The sequence below is a fragment of the Dysidea avara genome, chromosome 3 (genome assembly GCF_963678975.1).
Source record: "Dysidea avara chromosome 3, odDysAvar1.4, whole genome shotgun sequence".
In the NCBI taxonomy this organism is placed as follows: domain Eukaryota; kingdom Metazoa; phylum Porifera; class Demospongiae; order Dictyoceratida; family Dysideidae; genus Dysidea; species Dysidea avara.
The window spans coordinates 15,535,779-15,553,349 of record NC_089274.1 but is presented as its reverse complement, the minus strand read 5'-3'; the positions used below and the strand labels follow the sequence as shown (position 1 = coordinate 15,553,349).

General features: G+C 37.1%; 1 long non-coding RNA gene across 4 annotated transcripts in view; it reads right to left on the bottom strand.

Annotated features, from left to right (window-relative positions):
* The window catches only part of LOC136249583 (uncharacterized), a 32,109-nt gene that overhangs the window by 3,216 nt on the left and 11,322 nt on the right, over positions 1-17,571 (bottom strand). The window contains exons 1-5 of one of the 4 annotated variants that reach the window (XR_010698280.1): positions 9,477-9,664; positions 7,998-8,369; positions 2,160-2,313; positions 1,323-2,094; positions 1,161-1,274 (exon numbers count right to left, since the gene is read on the bottom strand). This is a non-coding gene — a long non-coding RNA (uncharacterized lncRNA). Of the gene's footprint in view, positions 1-1,160; positions 1,275-1,322; positions 2,314-7,997; positions 8,370-9,476; positions 9,665-17,571 lie in introns of those variants that run through there. The other 3 variants (XR_010698279.1, XR_010698281.1, XR_010698282.1) reach the window with 3 other exon arrangements.

The window sequence follows — 17,571 nt, the reverse complement described above, 5'->3', positions numbered from 1 at the left end:
TAGTTGCCTATCCCCTTAAGCCATACAATAACCCAGATACGTGCACCAATTACTGACATGCACATCCTGTTACTGTAAAACATATTAAGCACCCTGGGTTAACAGATGAATATAGTATGTATCATCTTAAATATGGTGAGGAGAAATTTATTATCCATTAAACTGAACAACTGGGATAAGGAAAACCTTAAAAATGGCACAACATCAATCATCAGTATGGATTTAATGGTACTGAGCATGTCTAGAAGTTAAGTGACACACGATGATATAACAGATTAGATAATGGATATTGTGTTGGTATGTTGGTTAATCACTATTTAGTTAACATTTACCACACCATCAAAACTGAATAGTTAGGTGAGTTTGACGAGATCAAAGGTAGGGTTGGAGGGCACTAAGATGAGTGTCCCAGTAATGTCTACAGCTGTATATCCCACCATCTTCCCCATATGTGGCATGATATGCTCACCCATTAGTAAATCAGCAGTACCAACATTTGTGACTGGACTTGCGAAAAGGGGTCTTCCACACACATCCAATTCTATGAACTCAGAAGACCATAACTCAGTATTCTAGGAACATATTAACCTGAAACTTTCTCTAACTACTAAGCTATGTTGGTTCTCAGTACTGACCAAATTTCAAATCAATAGCCATTTCCAATCTAAAGTTATGAGTTGTCAAAGTTGGTAAATTGGATGTGTGTGGAATACCCCTTTTCACAAATCCGGTCACATTTTATAATGGTAGTAGTAGTAGTCTCACAGGTAACCAGAAATCAGAAGAATGCATCAAATGTATATAGATATCAACCAGTGGAGGTGACATTCATCCACAACAGTATGCCCCACCAGATGGCAATCTGCTGTAGAGAGTGCACCTGACGAGTCACTAAGGTAGCTGACCCAGCAGTAGCTTGCCTTGAACTCACCCTTAACTTTCCTTTGTATACAGACAGTGAAAGCAAATCAGCCATCTAACTCATGCTCCACACTAAAGATTTGCACAGAAACTGAACTCCAAATATTAGCACATGTACATGAATTAATAAGCATTATTGGGAAGTGGATGTGCCTAACAACCACACTCTACAATACTTAAAAAACTTCTTGAAGAGCAGTTTTAGTATTAATTTTACAGTGCCAATCAATGAAACTGACCTGAATAATGATTTTCTACCCAACAAATTTGAAGAAGAGAGCCACTGTCAGTTGCTACATGACACCATACACTGTTACAAAACTTAGTCCACATGTCAGTTTCCTGAGTACCTACTACAAAAGTTACTATATAGGCAAATGTGACTGAATCATGTTACTCACCATTTCAGCGAGTCTCTCAGTCTGACACTAAATGCATTCGATCTATGTATAACATTTGTTAACAAGAGACAATTGGAAACTGAATGGAAAACGGAAATGGTAAAATTGTCATATTAATGCACCCTAGAGTAAAACCCTTGTGTAGTGGCCACCTCTGTACAAAGACCACCTCTTATTGCAATAATAGCTAGGTTCCAAACATCCTATGTATGTCATGACCGCTTTATCTAAACAACTAAAAAGACTAGGCTCTTAAGAATGTCATCATCTCCTATGAGACCTCATTTTTCATTGATACAGTAGGTTGTAGTGTACTAGCTACATTTCACTTGCATGGAATATATTTTTTGTATGACACATTCTGGTACCATAGTATTATCTATGCTGGTACAAACTAAGCAATGATGGTATATAAAAATACTACTTGAGTGAAGTGTGGATAAAGAGATGACGTTGATATGAGTCATGAAATACATGTTTGAAGCTTATCAAATTTTACCATGTAAAAAGAGGTGTTCTTTATTAAAGGTGACCACAAAGTGGTCCTTAGCCATCTTTGAGATCTAATTACAATGTGGTCTTTGTACAGAAGTGGTCACTAAACAAGGGTTTTACTCTAGGGTACATTTATATGATGATTTGACCATTTCCACTTTCCGTTTCTGGTTTCCATTTCCACTGTTTCCAATTGCCCTTTGACAAGGTATACTATATATGCCCAGCCAACTACTACAACCTGTGTCTGGACCACATGACCAGCCCTCCACCACAGCTAAAAGTAATATACACAATTAAAATAGCCACAATATTAAGTAGTGAGATACTGTAAACATATACCTAAAGTTGACTACAGTCAAGCATGTCCTCAAAGGTAATTCATAGCCAGCATCTTTGACTTGATCAACTCTCTAATTCTGCTAATACTACAGTACTTCCACATTAAGTCCTCCACCATCATATCTTTGTTAGTGCCACCCTATGACATCTCTGCCTACAACACAGCAGAAACAACAGTACATAATGGCACACAGGAGATAGCATATCAGCTGAAAAATAAGACACTATTATAAAACTATAATATTATACACAATTAGCTGGACACATTAGCTCAGCGTTAGCCAACATGGCTACATAACTGTTCATTATAACTTTTCAGAGTCTCTCATTTGCTTTTCATACCTAGCAAAATGCAATGTTCTGTTTCCATTAACTGAGCTGTAAAGAGTCCCAACATTGAGGTTGTAGTATAGTGTTGTGGGTGAGCAAGCAAGAAATGGACTCAGTGGAGGGAAGTAAATTGGAGACCCATTACCCACTAAAGTACTCAGTTGTGACAGCTCAAAAAGCATTCAACAAACTGATGCTGTCTGGCTGAATGTTTGTGGCATTTTACCTTGTGCAAATGATATAAAAAAATGTGGTTACAAAATAATCTTTAGCTGAAGTGTAGTGCACATCCCATAAAGCAAGCAAAGCCTGTCAAGTTTTCACCACATAGACCACCTGACACCTGTCAAATCACCTCAAGCTTATGTATGGTAAAGTATACCATATGTCCATAACCACACAGTCTTTGGGGAATAACCACATTGTTATATTATAATAAAGTTGTATAGCTATTATGCGCAAGAAGACTGGTATACACAACAAGGACAATAGATAGGCACACATCAATCAATCTACACAATACAATGAACAATTAAATGTCTGCTTTTAAAATGTCATACTTGTTAAATCCTGAACGTGCTGGGAGCATGCCCTTAAGCATCATGGTGTCCATACTTCAGGTTTGGCTGTCTTGTATGAAAGGCTCTCACAGTATAACAGTCATATATAGGCCAATGTGTAATATAGAGTATGTAGCATTGGTGGGAAATGGCTGAGATACTGCCATGGGTAAATTAGATAGTTTGCCAGCATGCACTGTTGTTCCAAAAATAATTTATAATTATTTTCAACTTCAGTTAACATGCAGGGAATCTGATGAGTCTAACAACTTTACCTCACCTGCTAAAACTGATATTAGCATTCAAGTTTGGCCTGCCCAAATTATTTGGTCAAAAACTATTTGATAAAATTAAGCCAAAAAGCAAACTGTATTTTTATGTTAGACTAATCTGGATGGAAACATACAGTAAACATGTTATTGAATTGACATAGTGGTTATTACAATACACAACCGTTGGAAAGAGAACAACATTATGTTCACTTCTTTCATACACTTTAGTAACCATGTAGGAGTATATCCCACTAGAGAAAATAAACACACCCACATATGTGCACACAACTTTTTCCATGCTTAGATCTGACCTGTAACTGGTTATGTAGTGCGTTCCTACCTCAAGGTATGTGACTTTGCATATCGGAAAGTTAGTGGTCACAATTATTTTAGGTACAGATTAAGGTAGCTATGTGGACAGTACAGCTGTATAGCTACAAAGAGTAGAGAGCTGTATCTTGAAGCCTACATGATTATTTAGAATAAACTGTCTAATTGTCACTATAATCACATTACTAGGGAGGGTTGACCACATAACACAATATGTCTTTGTCAAATTACAACCATCACATTACTGTTACATGCACTACCATACAAGAGCTGAACAGGTGTACAATATTTTGACCATATACCACTGATACAATAACTGAAGTGATCATACACTGACCCGTAAAACAGCTCAACACACACCAAACTAATCAAATTCACACAATATTGTGATGTTCAACTAACAATGTTCATATATAGTGTGATAACTGCCCTAAACAAAACTGAACAAAAATGAACTACACCACGATAATTATATTGGCAGTACTATACACCTTTGTAGATACTGTATTGTTCAAGATTATACAGGCACACAAACCACAATAAAAGATCTAATGCAATGACGTTAGTTGGTACTTAATCCTGAATACCACAACCATCTGTCCCATTGCAAGTTAATCCGACAACCATAGCAACTGTTACTAAACAACAGATAGCTAAAAACAACCACTGCAAAAGACCGATCACATATAGCAACCATTGCTAAGGTCCCAAAGTGACAATTACGTTAGCAACAGTTACCTAGCAACCATTGCTAAACAACCATATTATTGCTATGCTATAACATTGGTTGCCAAATCAGGCATGCCGGTACTTCCAATAGAAACATACCATTAGCCAATTATATTAAGTGCTATCGCACTAGGAACCTGTGAGAAGGCTAGGCTTGTGAATACAGGGAGTCAGAAACATGTAACTGAAACTGTGAAGAATGCAGAATCCCCGACCCAGTGGTGAGTTGATCCCCTGCAGCTGCAACATGCAATCTACCAGATTTTTGTCAAGGTACCTTGACAAACAAGTGATGAAAGTTACATTATGATTGGCATTATGATGCAAGTTACAGAATACAAATATTCTGTTCCATTACTGAGATATGACCCGTATAGTGACAGGATGTAGTTTGTGCCCACATTCCCTGTTTTCGCAGGCCCGGTCACATTTAATCATTGGTGAAATTTTTTTATGATATCGCACAAAGTTCTCAGAGACATACTGTACGTGTGTAGGGGTCCATTTAAACCAGACTATCACTGCCGGATTATCTGAGTTAATGGACATATAAACAATGGAGTTAACTCTTCACACTTCAAGTAATACATTGATACTTGTGCCACTAATTTCCTATGGAACTCATTCAAGATTCAAGACATGTAGTTCCATAAGAAAGGGATAGTTTGGCCATGATAGACAATATAATTTTGGGCAAAACTGAAATAGTGGCCTTGTAGCACGAAATCAACAGGATGGAAGTATAGCACACGGTCTATAAGCTAAAGGAAATACAGTAGTTCATATGTATGTGCAATTAAATCCATTGGCAATTAGGGGGTTTCTTATATAAGATTCTTATTATTTGTATGGCTACCTCCTTAACAAGGCCACTTGCTCTAATATTTCCCATTTTAAGGCTTCACTATAATATTAGCCAATATTAGTAACTAACCACAATTATATCTGCTAACAAGATAAGATTTCCACTTGATGTGCCATTATTGGTTGCAATTTACCCATCAATTATATAATTAACCACAAAACAAAATTATATGATATGATCTTTATGTGTGAAGGTTAGCTACAAGGTGTCAGTTTAGCTACTCATGCAAAAACAAACAAACTTGTAGGAAAAATAACCAGCCAAGTCAAAACACAGCATGTGATAAGGAAAAACGTTCATTCTCTGGTACCCAAAAGTGAGCACATTCACAAAATCTTTATTAAAATCATTAGTTAGGCTATTTGATTTAATGTTTAGTCCAGTTGATCATTGGTAAATGCTGTACATTCACCTTAGTCTGTTCTGTACAATGACACATCATACAGTTCAATAGTACTGTTAGGGACCACAAAGGAGTTACTGTAGGCATGGCCCACAAAATAACATCACCCAAAAACCAACTTCAATTTTTCCTGGCAATGATGAGGCAGTATTGGTTAGTTAAAACTAAGCCCAAACAAGCCCTCAGATCGACTCGAAATGCTTTCAACAAGTTGCCACAGAATTTAATGGAGTTTTCTATTGACTGACTGATCATGAGTAACTGACTGACTGACTGATGCCTTCAGACAAGCGTAAATCAATAGCAGCTATATAAGACTATGGGGTTGATTTTTTCAGTTTGACATCGCTTCAGCCTGAGAGGTGCCTTTTGGCATACCACAGTGCATACATTGCATTCTTAATGGACTTACCAGTGTCCTCCTTTGTGTCCCATTCAAGTATGCTGACAAAAAAGTGTCGATTTGGTGGTAGCATGTGATGGCTTCCCTTTGTAATGGAAATCACCCGTATTTTTCATAGTGGCTATTTTGATTACAGAAGTGCTTTTTGAACAGTTCTTGATTTGTCCTGCTGTGTAATAGGTTGAACATATGTAGCTGACAATGAAGCATAATGGGTACTTCACTAGTTTTCAGATGATAATTGATATAACTGGTGTGCGCAGTGAGATTTCAGATGCGGTATGCATGGGTTCACCAGTCTTAATAATTATTTATAAAAAAAGTTAACAAATACCCTCATGCAGGCCTAGCCTTTTGGTGCTACCCCTTCCTATTTGGATGAATTAGATAATAAATAAATAAACAAGTACACAAAAAAATTGGAATTTTCAACTAGAGTAGGGACCATAGCGCATCGATAAAACATACTGAGACAAGCTGGAGTTGTGCACAATATTAAATGCACAGTTATTTCCCTACTGTGCATTTCCATTATGGTGTCTTGAGCACAGTAGGGATATATAATACTTCTTATTGTTTTACTATGATTTAATATAGTGCACTACTCCAGCTTGTTTCAGTACTTTTTATCGATGTGTTATGGTCCCTACTCTAGTTGAAAATTCCATTTTTTGTGTACTTATAATATTAGGCATCAATAGCTAATTGAAACTGTTTGTTACATGTGATTTACAATTTCTGATTCACTGTCTTCACTCTCCATTACTATTTTGCAAGGAAAAGCAGGTTATTGCCAAATCCATGGCCATGCAGTTACAGTATATACATGCAAATAACACAGTCTGGTTGGTTAGAAAAATATGAGGAGTTGTTGCACTCAGCTCTCCGGGGTGGGTGATTTAAAAAAATTTAAAAGTAGAAAAACCCTTGTGGCAAATCCCTTCCCAAATAACCTTATTTTGACCACTGTTATTTATTACTCCGGCTACAAGAACTTTTAAAAAGCAAAGTTACAGAATAGACTGATCATGTAGCTATATTGACTTGAGATTGTTTTTATGGCATGTGAATGTTTCAATACACTCTTGCTATACTATAGCAGAGCATTCATGTAGACAATTAACAATGCTGGAATGTTTAATACTAAGTTAAATTTATAATGATCTGACCATGCACTGAAAAATAAATATTTAATTATCCACTCACAAAAATGTTGTTTTTGTATGTATCTAGATTAAATCAAAGGGTCACAATTCCCGTACGTGTTACAATGTTTTCTGCCTGTTACACAGCCCTATACATAGTATGTGTGAAGTGCACTTACAGTCGATCTGCTTACTCTGATTGTTAGAAACATGGCACAAATATTATGGACAATTCCTGTTTTAAATTTTACGTGATTGCTCAGTAGACAACACACTATAGCATGACATGTTACCCGTGAATATTCATACCTTATGCTACAAACAAAGAGAAAGTGACACAAAGAAGGACAATGGTAGGTGCATACTACCAAAGGCAGCATGAAGGAAAATTTAGGCTAGTTTCTAGCTGGTCAATGGAACCTGGTGATCCCTTCATGATCCCTTCTATATATGGTCCAATGAATGGCTTGGTTTTTGTAGTTTTGTACTTGCTGATCACTTTTGGCCATAATTGCATAGCTATGGCCATGGTCTTATGACCAGGAGGATGAAAGTGGCAGCATGACTTGCTCAGTTAACCAATAACACTAAAAACTGGTAAGGTATAACAGTCCTGCACTTGGCTGTGTAGCTAAGCCTTCAAATTTCAATTGTCAGTTAGTATGTTTATATTGACAGCAAAGAACTAGAAAATTAGGTTTGACTGTTATGAATATAATTATTGGGTATTTTTATAGGACTTTTTTCCCATGCAGACATTTAATTGCTTTTAGCTCTTATGTGATGACAATAATTACTCACTGTGTTTTAACTTTCCAGTACTAAAAGGCTATGGAAATGAACTTCACACCAAGAATTATCTTAGTTATCATTCTGTAGTTGTGTTCTGACGCTTATGAAACTGCTTTCAAATGGGTACTAGTTGTAGTAGTAAAAATGGAGTAAGAAGACTACTAATCAGGTTAGAGGCTACTGATGATAATAGAACCATCTTCAGCTAGCTTTCCATGCTTTACAGCAGCTTATTGCACATCATTCCAACTATATCATGGCTATGAAATGATGACTTCCAAGAATAGGTTCACCAGAAACCAGCTCCACTATAGTTCAGGAAAAATCATCTTTCTAAAGCAGAATCATCAGCTCAGGAAAATAGTGAAGTCTGCATGGAATCTATTAGTGAAGGAACAATAGTTTAAACTTGCTTAAATTTCCTATATTAGTTTGCATAGCATTGGAAATAGTTCATAGCACAAACTTGCATGTGTGCCAGACTCTTCTCAAATTGGTTATGAGCCCACTTACCCTCACACCAAGATAACTATAGCACCAAACCAATATTTATACCTAATCTGAATACCAACAGTACCTGACTGCCCAGTAACGAATATATAACTAACTAACTAACTAACTAACTAACTAACTAACTAACTAACTAACTAACTAACTAACTAACTAACTAAATAAATAAACAAATACAAATAAAAATGGTGCTATACTGTGCTGCATCATCCCACTGAGCAAGTAGTCTGAGCCTTGAACTACTCACAGTGTACGGAGCAGCCTGCAGAAAGTGTTGTAGCTAGCAAAATTATTTTCACATCCACTTTTTGGATTCAATGCTTCCAGACTCATTTAGCCAGTATATAGCTACATGTACATTTTTTGAAACCATCAAAATTAGATGAAGTGTTAAATAATACGTACAATTCTTCTTGTGACCACAAAGACCAAAGTCAAAGTATCGGTATGGTAAGGATGGATACAAAACAAAAACAAACTGACAAAACTGAAACCTCCTTTCTCCACCTTTCAAAACATACTTTATGTAACAAACTTTAAATAGGCTGTAGGACCAGGTGTCCTACAGACCTTCAGCACTTGTACTGTATAAAGCCTTACTACGTAAATAAAAAAAAACATTAAAAAATTATCTGCTATAGCAGGAGTGATGGTATCTACTCATAATATCCTATAGCTCCACCCCATCCTAACTGATATTCAGTGAAACATCTCTCATTCGTTTCTCTTACATCAGTTCAGATGTTCAATCACATGACAAATAACTATATAAACGAGTTCCTACACACATTCCTGTATACAGTTTTGCATGTTTCCTCTCTCCTACACACATACTCCAAATGTCTCAAGCAGTCATTTAGGTACTGATAGCTATAGCAGGCGGCAACTTTAGTGACTGAACATGCAATGGCAAAACAGACAACATTAAGACGTGCATGATATTTAATATATAGCTACGCCCAGTTAGCTGTCACTTACCGCTCTAGCTCATGCCGGAAACTGTGCCGGTGTCGGTATGGCCAGGTTCACACGGGGCAGTCATAGCTACGTATAAGCTGGAATCGGTTAGAGAATACCTCGCAGATCGGAGAGTATAGTATATACTAATAGAATAGGACACACGGAATGAGACGCTACTAACAGACAAACTAAACTAATGAGTCAGCAAAAACCGGCAGCAACTTAATAGATCGTAATTTTCTGTATATCTCCGGCACAGTTGAGTATCTGCATGGTCAAATCGATGTGACGCCAGTGACGTGCGTGCATGGGTTTATACAGTCTTTCTGCCGAAAGTATTGACTACGTACCATGCATAGCCAGGGCATATATCCTATAGGGTGCATGGGCGAACGACTGCAGATGGTGCGTTCCGTTGTAAACTATAGCTATATTGAGCGCTGTTAGACAGGTAGCTATAGCTATCAGAAAGCATACGTGACTAGCGAAAAATGAATATGCTTAGCTATCCATGCATTTATAGGTGCTATACTAGCTACCACGAATTGTACCATGCAGGTCTGGTAGCTATAAACAAGGAAAACATTTTAATTGTGCCATATGGGGATGTAGTTACGTATAGCTAGCTACACGTATAAATAGTTAAGCTATTTTTGTAATTGATACTCTATTGAGCAAACAACACACATGCAAGACAGAGTCTTATTTCTTCGCTTATATATATAGCACCTGAAATGTGTCAAATTTTCTCGCTTCATGATCAAATAATAAATGTACTTACTCAAGAAAGTTACTTGCTTAAGAAAGTCACGTGATCTCCCTTTTCGTGCTATTGTGGTACACGCGCAATTCACGCTGTAGCTAATACGCAAGACTATTCTAGCTACCTCTGCTCTAACTCCCCGCGATCATCATACAGTATCGTATATCAGTACTACTACGTAAACTATAGTAATTAATAGCGGATTAATATGTTAAAGTTCATAGCTATAACTTGTGTGGCTTATAGTGCAAAGTACTGCAAACCTAGCAGCTGCTGCAGCACGTGACGAGTGCTATATTCTGTGCATAAAAGGGATGCATGATATCACCTCGGATTATTTAGTTTGCTCAACTTTGCTGTAAAAAATGCTGTATATAACCACCAGCGTTGACGCATTCCGTTTCTTTGTCCTACTGGTATTGGCAATCAGTTTTGCTAGCTATAGACTATATCTAGCTATAATGCAAATTATGAGTGGACAATGGTGAGTTGAATTCTGTATACTAATAGCACCTTATACAGTCCATGGATTATCATTGTGAATATGTTAGCAAGTTATTCCATATACCTATAGCTACGTGAACAGCAACGTATACGTATACTATAAGCTAGGACATACTATAGCTGAAAACAGCCTTCTTTGATTGACGCTATATTTCCTGATTCACGTGTGACTATTGCATTTATACTTCTTTGAGTTTGGCTGTTGCCATATAGCTAGCTAATTGTTAAAAAGACAAAAAATCTAATCTGAATTAAGCTAGAGCAGATGCTGGTCTAAGTGATCTCTATGAGACAGTAGCTACGTACATTAAAGTCCATTGCAAGAGATCCCGCCATCCGGCGTAGCGCAATTAAGACTCCAAAATTATACAGCTTCATGCAGATGTTGGCTGCAGCTCAGTAGTTAACTGAAAACAACCCCATTATAGCAGGACTTCGTGTGTGTGAATGCAAGTATACCTAGCTATATATACATGTAAATATCACTGCTATAGCTGCTATAATATTACATTCTACAACTATTCTATGCTTGTTGCAGCGGATTTCCAGAACCAGAACAAGGAACAGGAGTTGACAGCAGCCTATTGGTGATCTTCAATAATTCCTATTCTATGGAATATTACTTAGCCAGATTGTTACCGTTAAAAAGTCAATTAGTATTTCATCAGCGACCATGTTCCTCGACTCCACCAGTTACGGTGTGGGAAGATTCAGTACAACACAGATATACATCAAGCAATCATATTGATGATACAGAAAAATTAGAACTGTATGACAATTGTTGAATGAACCATCAAACAACACTGACGTTTCATCAAATGACACTGAACTTTAATCAGCATGTATATATACAGTTATATGATGAGTCCTAGAAAGTACAATGAGAGCACACATATTGCAACTTGTATGCATAGTTGGTTATAGCTGCTCACTATGAATAAAGTGATGTGGGCTACATACAGTATACATCAATGCAATGAAATGTTATATACTCATATACAATGTATGCTAACAACAGTCAATATACTACTCTACACCACTCTGCTTACAAATCACATAGCAGTGATTGCACACACATGAGCTATTACTAGGTGCAGCTGTACATGTTTGTGAGATATGTAGGACATGGGGTACAGGGGCGGATCCAGGGGCTGGCAAGGGGAGGGGCACAAACAGTAAATGATTGGGGAGAGCCAGAACCCCAGCTCAGTGCTGCACTTTTGAAGCAGCAAATAATCACCTCTTAGTAGTGCCTCACTGTTGCTATTAGCTATTTTGGCCTTTTCAGAGTCTTAAAAGCTGTTTAAAAGGCTCTGAATGTCGTAATAACAGCAACATAATAATTATTTTAGAGGCGCTTAGTACGTAAGGAGGTTCGGATGGAAATTTCACAGCATATGTTCACAGCTAGTTTCACTTTGATTCGCTTTTATTTCAGGTGAATTTGTAATAAATACTGCATATTGTCATGGGTTTCTAGGCCTGACATAAGCTTAAAGCTAGCTAAGTAGCTAGAAGTATGGCTGGCTCCTCAACAAAGTGAAGGCTGGGGGGGGGGGGGGGGGGGGGGCATTTGCCCCAAATGCCCCATCCTGGATCCGCCATTGGGGTATAGCTATCAGATTTAGGAGGGTATAGGTGAGATATACATGTACGTATGTGGACACTATAGTTTAATGTAAAGGCTGTATTGAAATGCATGACCGGTGAGATATGTGCATGTGACCAGGCTTGGGGGTACATAAAATTTGTATATTTTAGCTGTGGCCAAACCTAATTAAATGCAAGTTACAGAATGAAGCTAGATACTGTAGCTACTTCATATATTGATGGAGTTTAGTTTGTGCCCAGTTTTTGCAGGCCTATATACTAAGATGGGGACATCAAATTGCCTTTTGTTATTATATACACTATAGTTGGTACACGTTTACCTGAGCCCCCGCCAAATATAGGTGAGCACATGTTCACTCCCAATGGTTTTGAACAAACATGTTTTCATGTTGTAAACATGTTTGCATGCCTCAATCGTCCATACTAAGGACATTTTTAAAGCCTCATAATTCACTTGTTCTTGCCCATATCAAAGCGCTTTTTTGACTGTTAGTTCCGATGTTTAAAGGGCTTCACATTGCTACTAAATGTTTGGGCAGCTGGCCCATGTAACAAGAGTTATTAACAAGAAATGAGGACTCAGGTGAACGTGAACAGAGTGATTCTGCATGCATGGTCTATAACCTATCACTCACTAACTCACATTTTTACACACCGATTTTTTTTGATTGTATTATAACCTCCTAAACTAATGTGTGTTTGCTTGGTTAAACGTCGCATCATTTACTTCTTTAATTCACAAACTCAAGTCAAAAACTATTCAAACTCGACCACTAAAAAAATGATTTTAAGCTTATATATTCTTGTGGCACTGCTCAAGTCTGACTACTTCTAAATGTGTGGCAGTCAATACAGTAGATAGTATCTGAAGTATCAATTTGTACTGATCCCGATTCCTTAAAAGCAAAGATTGATACACCACATTCCCAAACCAAGTTTTACACTCTAAATGTTGAGTGAGTATACATATTCATACTTAATGATTTATACGTAACTCCTCTTTGCAACAACCATATGATGTCAACATTTACAATGACTGTGTACGGTGTCATCATTATAGCCTATAGCCTGTATGCGAAGAAGCACCACTCATTCTAGAGGAAACTATATATTTATATATATATAACATGGTTATGAGGAAATATTTGTGGTTGAAGGTCATAACCATTTCTACAGCCAAACATAAACTTCAATTACTTGTGGTTACATCAATGTGCAGTCCAAAACACAGTAAAAAAAGTGATGAATTTGTTATTGTTACTTCCACACTTGAGTGGCATCTTGCTGTAATTACACATTTACAACCTAGTGGTCCACTAAGTAACATAAAATATTATACTGCTTTCTCCATTACTTATACTCTTGATCAAAAAATGTAGTCAGTAGCATGCTTGTACTGCTGAAGTCTTGCCAACAAAAAATGACAATATTGAACATGCTTGGCTATCACTTATGCAGAGCCTTACAATATAGCTGCTTATTGCTGGTCAGCACCCATGAACTATTTCTTTCATGTGTTGATCAAAAATTTCCAAATTTCATGCTCAAAAACTAGTGTACTTAGATTTGGCACACTTACAATAACAGATAGTGTATAGTTACAGTAGGACGTGTCTTTATAAAAATCCTGCACAAGTTCATGTTCATAGTAGACACTGTTGGCCCTGCAATCAAATATTATCAGCTTATTATACACATATATTGTAGCATTACATCTTTCTAGAAGTACCAGCATATACTGTACATTGCAAAATGTTGGCGGAAAAACTTTGGTGAATTGCTAAAAATCTGCATTAGCAAAATAATTTTTGGCAAATGCTCCACTATCAATCTTACTGAAGTGCAGAACATGGTGAAAATGATCGTCAGTTGCTAAAAAAAAAAAGGCAAGTGCACTTGATTTGTTAGCAAAACTGTGGAATGGGATACTGAGAATCTGAATTACGTATCATGTCACTCCTTGGTCCAGTGAGATAGAAATATGGTACAATAACCACACATGGAATTTCTGTCATTGTAATGCCATTCTTTGTCCCATGCGGTAAATCTTTGGAGGGTAAAACTTTGGCGAATGGAACGGAAGAAAAAAATCACCAAATTTGTCAATGTTTTCCACTGCCAACATTTTGCTCTATACGGCACGTACATAATCAATGGAACAAAATATTTCAAGACCACATTATCAAGGTTGCATAAATCTACTTACACTCTAGTGGTAAGAGTTATTGTACTAGACACGATAAGAATACTGATACAGAAACTATATCAGTATTGGTCAATTTTCAGGTTTTTACTGATATTGCATGTATAGTATAGATACTGTACTATGTACTACAGATTATAATCCTCATACATCTGATAAAATGACTTTCTACATGCATTTGTAGGATTTCTAGCATTGTTTGTGCGCATGGGTTGTAATCATGCATTACTGAAGATTTTTTTCATTCCACCGTTGGTGTCAAAACACTTAATAAAAGTTGCAAATATCAGAATTACATTGTTGGAAAGCATACTGTATCAGATAGGAATCTAGTAAATTTCATACAGCCATAGTGATTATATATATGCTCTATATCTCATTATTTGTAGATAAAGAATACCAGTTATACTTCTGAAGTATATGTAAAATATGGTCAAGCATTGTGTGTTTACTAAGACCAAAGTAATCTAGGACACAGTTACTTTACAACGTTTTGGAGAAAAATAGATTTCCACTTAATGACAAACTTGTCATGAAAGAAATAGACCATTACACAAAAATACTGTAACATCAACTGAGGTGAAGACTTGTTGTAATACAGGAAGTAATAGTCTGTAATTTGTGTGTGTGTGTGTGTGTGAGTATAGCACTCTCGTGCACATATGCAGTGTATAGGCATGTGTGATTGTAGCATGCACATGCGCACATGTGCAGTGTGAGAGTATGTGTGCATGTAAATATATATACATATATCTACTTAGAATACACACTTGTGATTTAGTAACAAAAACAATGCTGTGTGTGACATGATGTTCAGCTTGGAATGATACAGTGAAAAAAACAAACAGTTGTTCCGCTATCCACCAATATGCAAGTGTCAAATGTACAACTGGCTAAAACAAAGTTGTGGCTATGCTATACAGTGCTTACAAATGTGACCTGCTTAGAGACTTAATTGTTTGCATTTCCCTCAAACTTCATTTCATGACTTTTTGTTGTGTAGAGGGAAAAAATAATGTGCTGTTAAAGTTTCAGCCTTATCTGGTAAGAGTTTTCAGAGTCATAGTGATAGACAACAAGAAAAGGAAAACAATAGATTTGTACAGTGCCTATACTAGGGTCCGGAATCCAAAAAATTAACTTTTACAAATCAATCCCATCACCATTGTGGGATGTTCACTGTAGTATCCCATTACTAGGTCTAATATGAAATCGGAGACATGACTGCTGTCTTTACAGTAATATCAAGTTTATTATCTTGCAAGATGCAAAATTTATTTGTGCTCCATACAAAGGACCAGACAAAACTTAGCTAGATATTATCTACACAGTTATTGTACTTAAAAAGTATGCACAGTAATAAGCAAATGATTCACTGGGTTCCTGGCACAGGGTTGCTTTTGTTTTAAAATCTGAAAAAAACAACACAATTTTTCGAATTCAAGCTGCCCTACCAGCCAAGACAAGAAAAGCCAACTCTTCCTCATAATGAAGTGATAAGGTTGGATGAATAGTCATATTAGTCTGGAAAGGATCTCAGACTTCTCACCATCTGGGTGAAGAGCGTCAAACCTTTGTGTGTGTCATTCCACGGGATTCTCTCAATGGTGCCAAGGTCCTTTCCAGTAATACATGTTGTACTTCTAAAAGAGGAAACCCTCTATATTACAGCAAAAAGTGGCCAAAAACTCTTGGTCCCAAAATGTCCATGATAAAGAGGTTCCACTGTGCATAAAATCTTTCATTTTTAATTCAAGCTGGGTGGAGCTCCTGGTGAACTGCTGGTATATACTGCATCATATGAAATCACAGAAACACCAACTGCTACTATGTACTACCAAACATTTTGGACCATCATTATTTTATCATCATTCTTAACAAAATATGTGACCAGTGTGACATCAGAAGTAATTTTCCAGTTTGTTTTGGGATATTTTGCGACAAGATAGTGATGTAGGGTGATCTAGTAAAGATTTGAAGCTGCTGTTGAGCATGAGAGATGAAGTCAAATTTGGCTGGTGCAGTGACATATGGAAGCCGTGTATGAAATAATAATTGACAACTGCTAGTACCAAACGTCCAGGGGCATCTTTTACCATAGTTCTAGTCAATAATTGACCACTGTTGTGGCTATAAAAGCACTGGAAATGACTAGAAAGTGGGATATAATTCTTCAATGCTGCAGAAAACTTTGACACTCGTCACCCAGATGGTGAGAAGCATCAGATCTTTTCCAGATCAACAGTATATATAGACAGACTATGCATCCAACCATGTGACCAGATTTATAAAACCAATCCAAATCGCACATCAGACAAAATTAATCTAACACCACCAATATCTACACTATCGTACTACTAGTTTTGATTCTCAGCGCTACTCAAACTACTCGAGGGTGGTTTAAACAGACGTCTATTCTGGGTAGTGTGGAGAGCTTGAATGGGAAATTTCTGGCCTTGTGAAGGGTTTGGCCTGGCAAGAATCAGTGCTTTACTGGTGGATGGCCTGATAATGTTGGCCAGACATTTTTCGCTACATATCAGCCACTAATAAGCCAGCATAGCCCTGTAATCTTGTACCTGAACTCCAGGACTCCAAACATGGTCTGCCTCCATTTTGAACTCTATCTCTTGCCCACCCCTCCACCACCATCCCCTCCCCCCTTTGTGAGCACTCGATCATAATACTACTTCGCTCATCTGACTGTTCAGATTTTCTATTTGACAGGAAACTCTACAAGTAGTTACAAGTACTGGAAGTGAAGGTAATAGATTGATGCAACTCTTGTGTAAATTTCATATGCATGCTTGCTATCTTTGGCGAGTTATACTGACTTGAATTATTTAAAACCGTTTATCTCAAAACTTCTAATGTGTGATTTGGAACATTTTTCCAAAATCCAGTTACCCATATTGGAACACTATGAGAAAGAGTTGGTTTCACTTGCCATAGGTGGTAGGGCAGTTTAAAATCAAAAATTCATATTTTTGTCTGTTTTCTCAAAGAAAGCAACCCTGCACTGGGCATCCAGC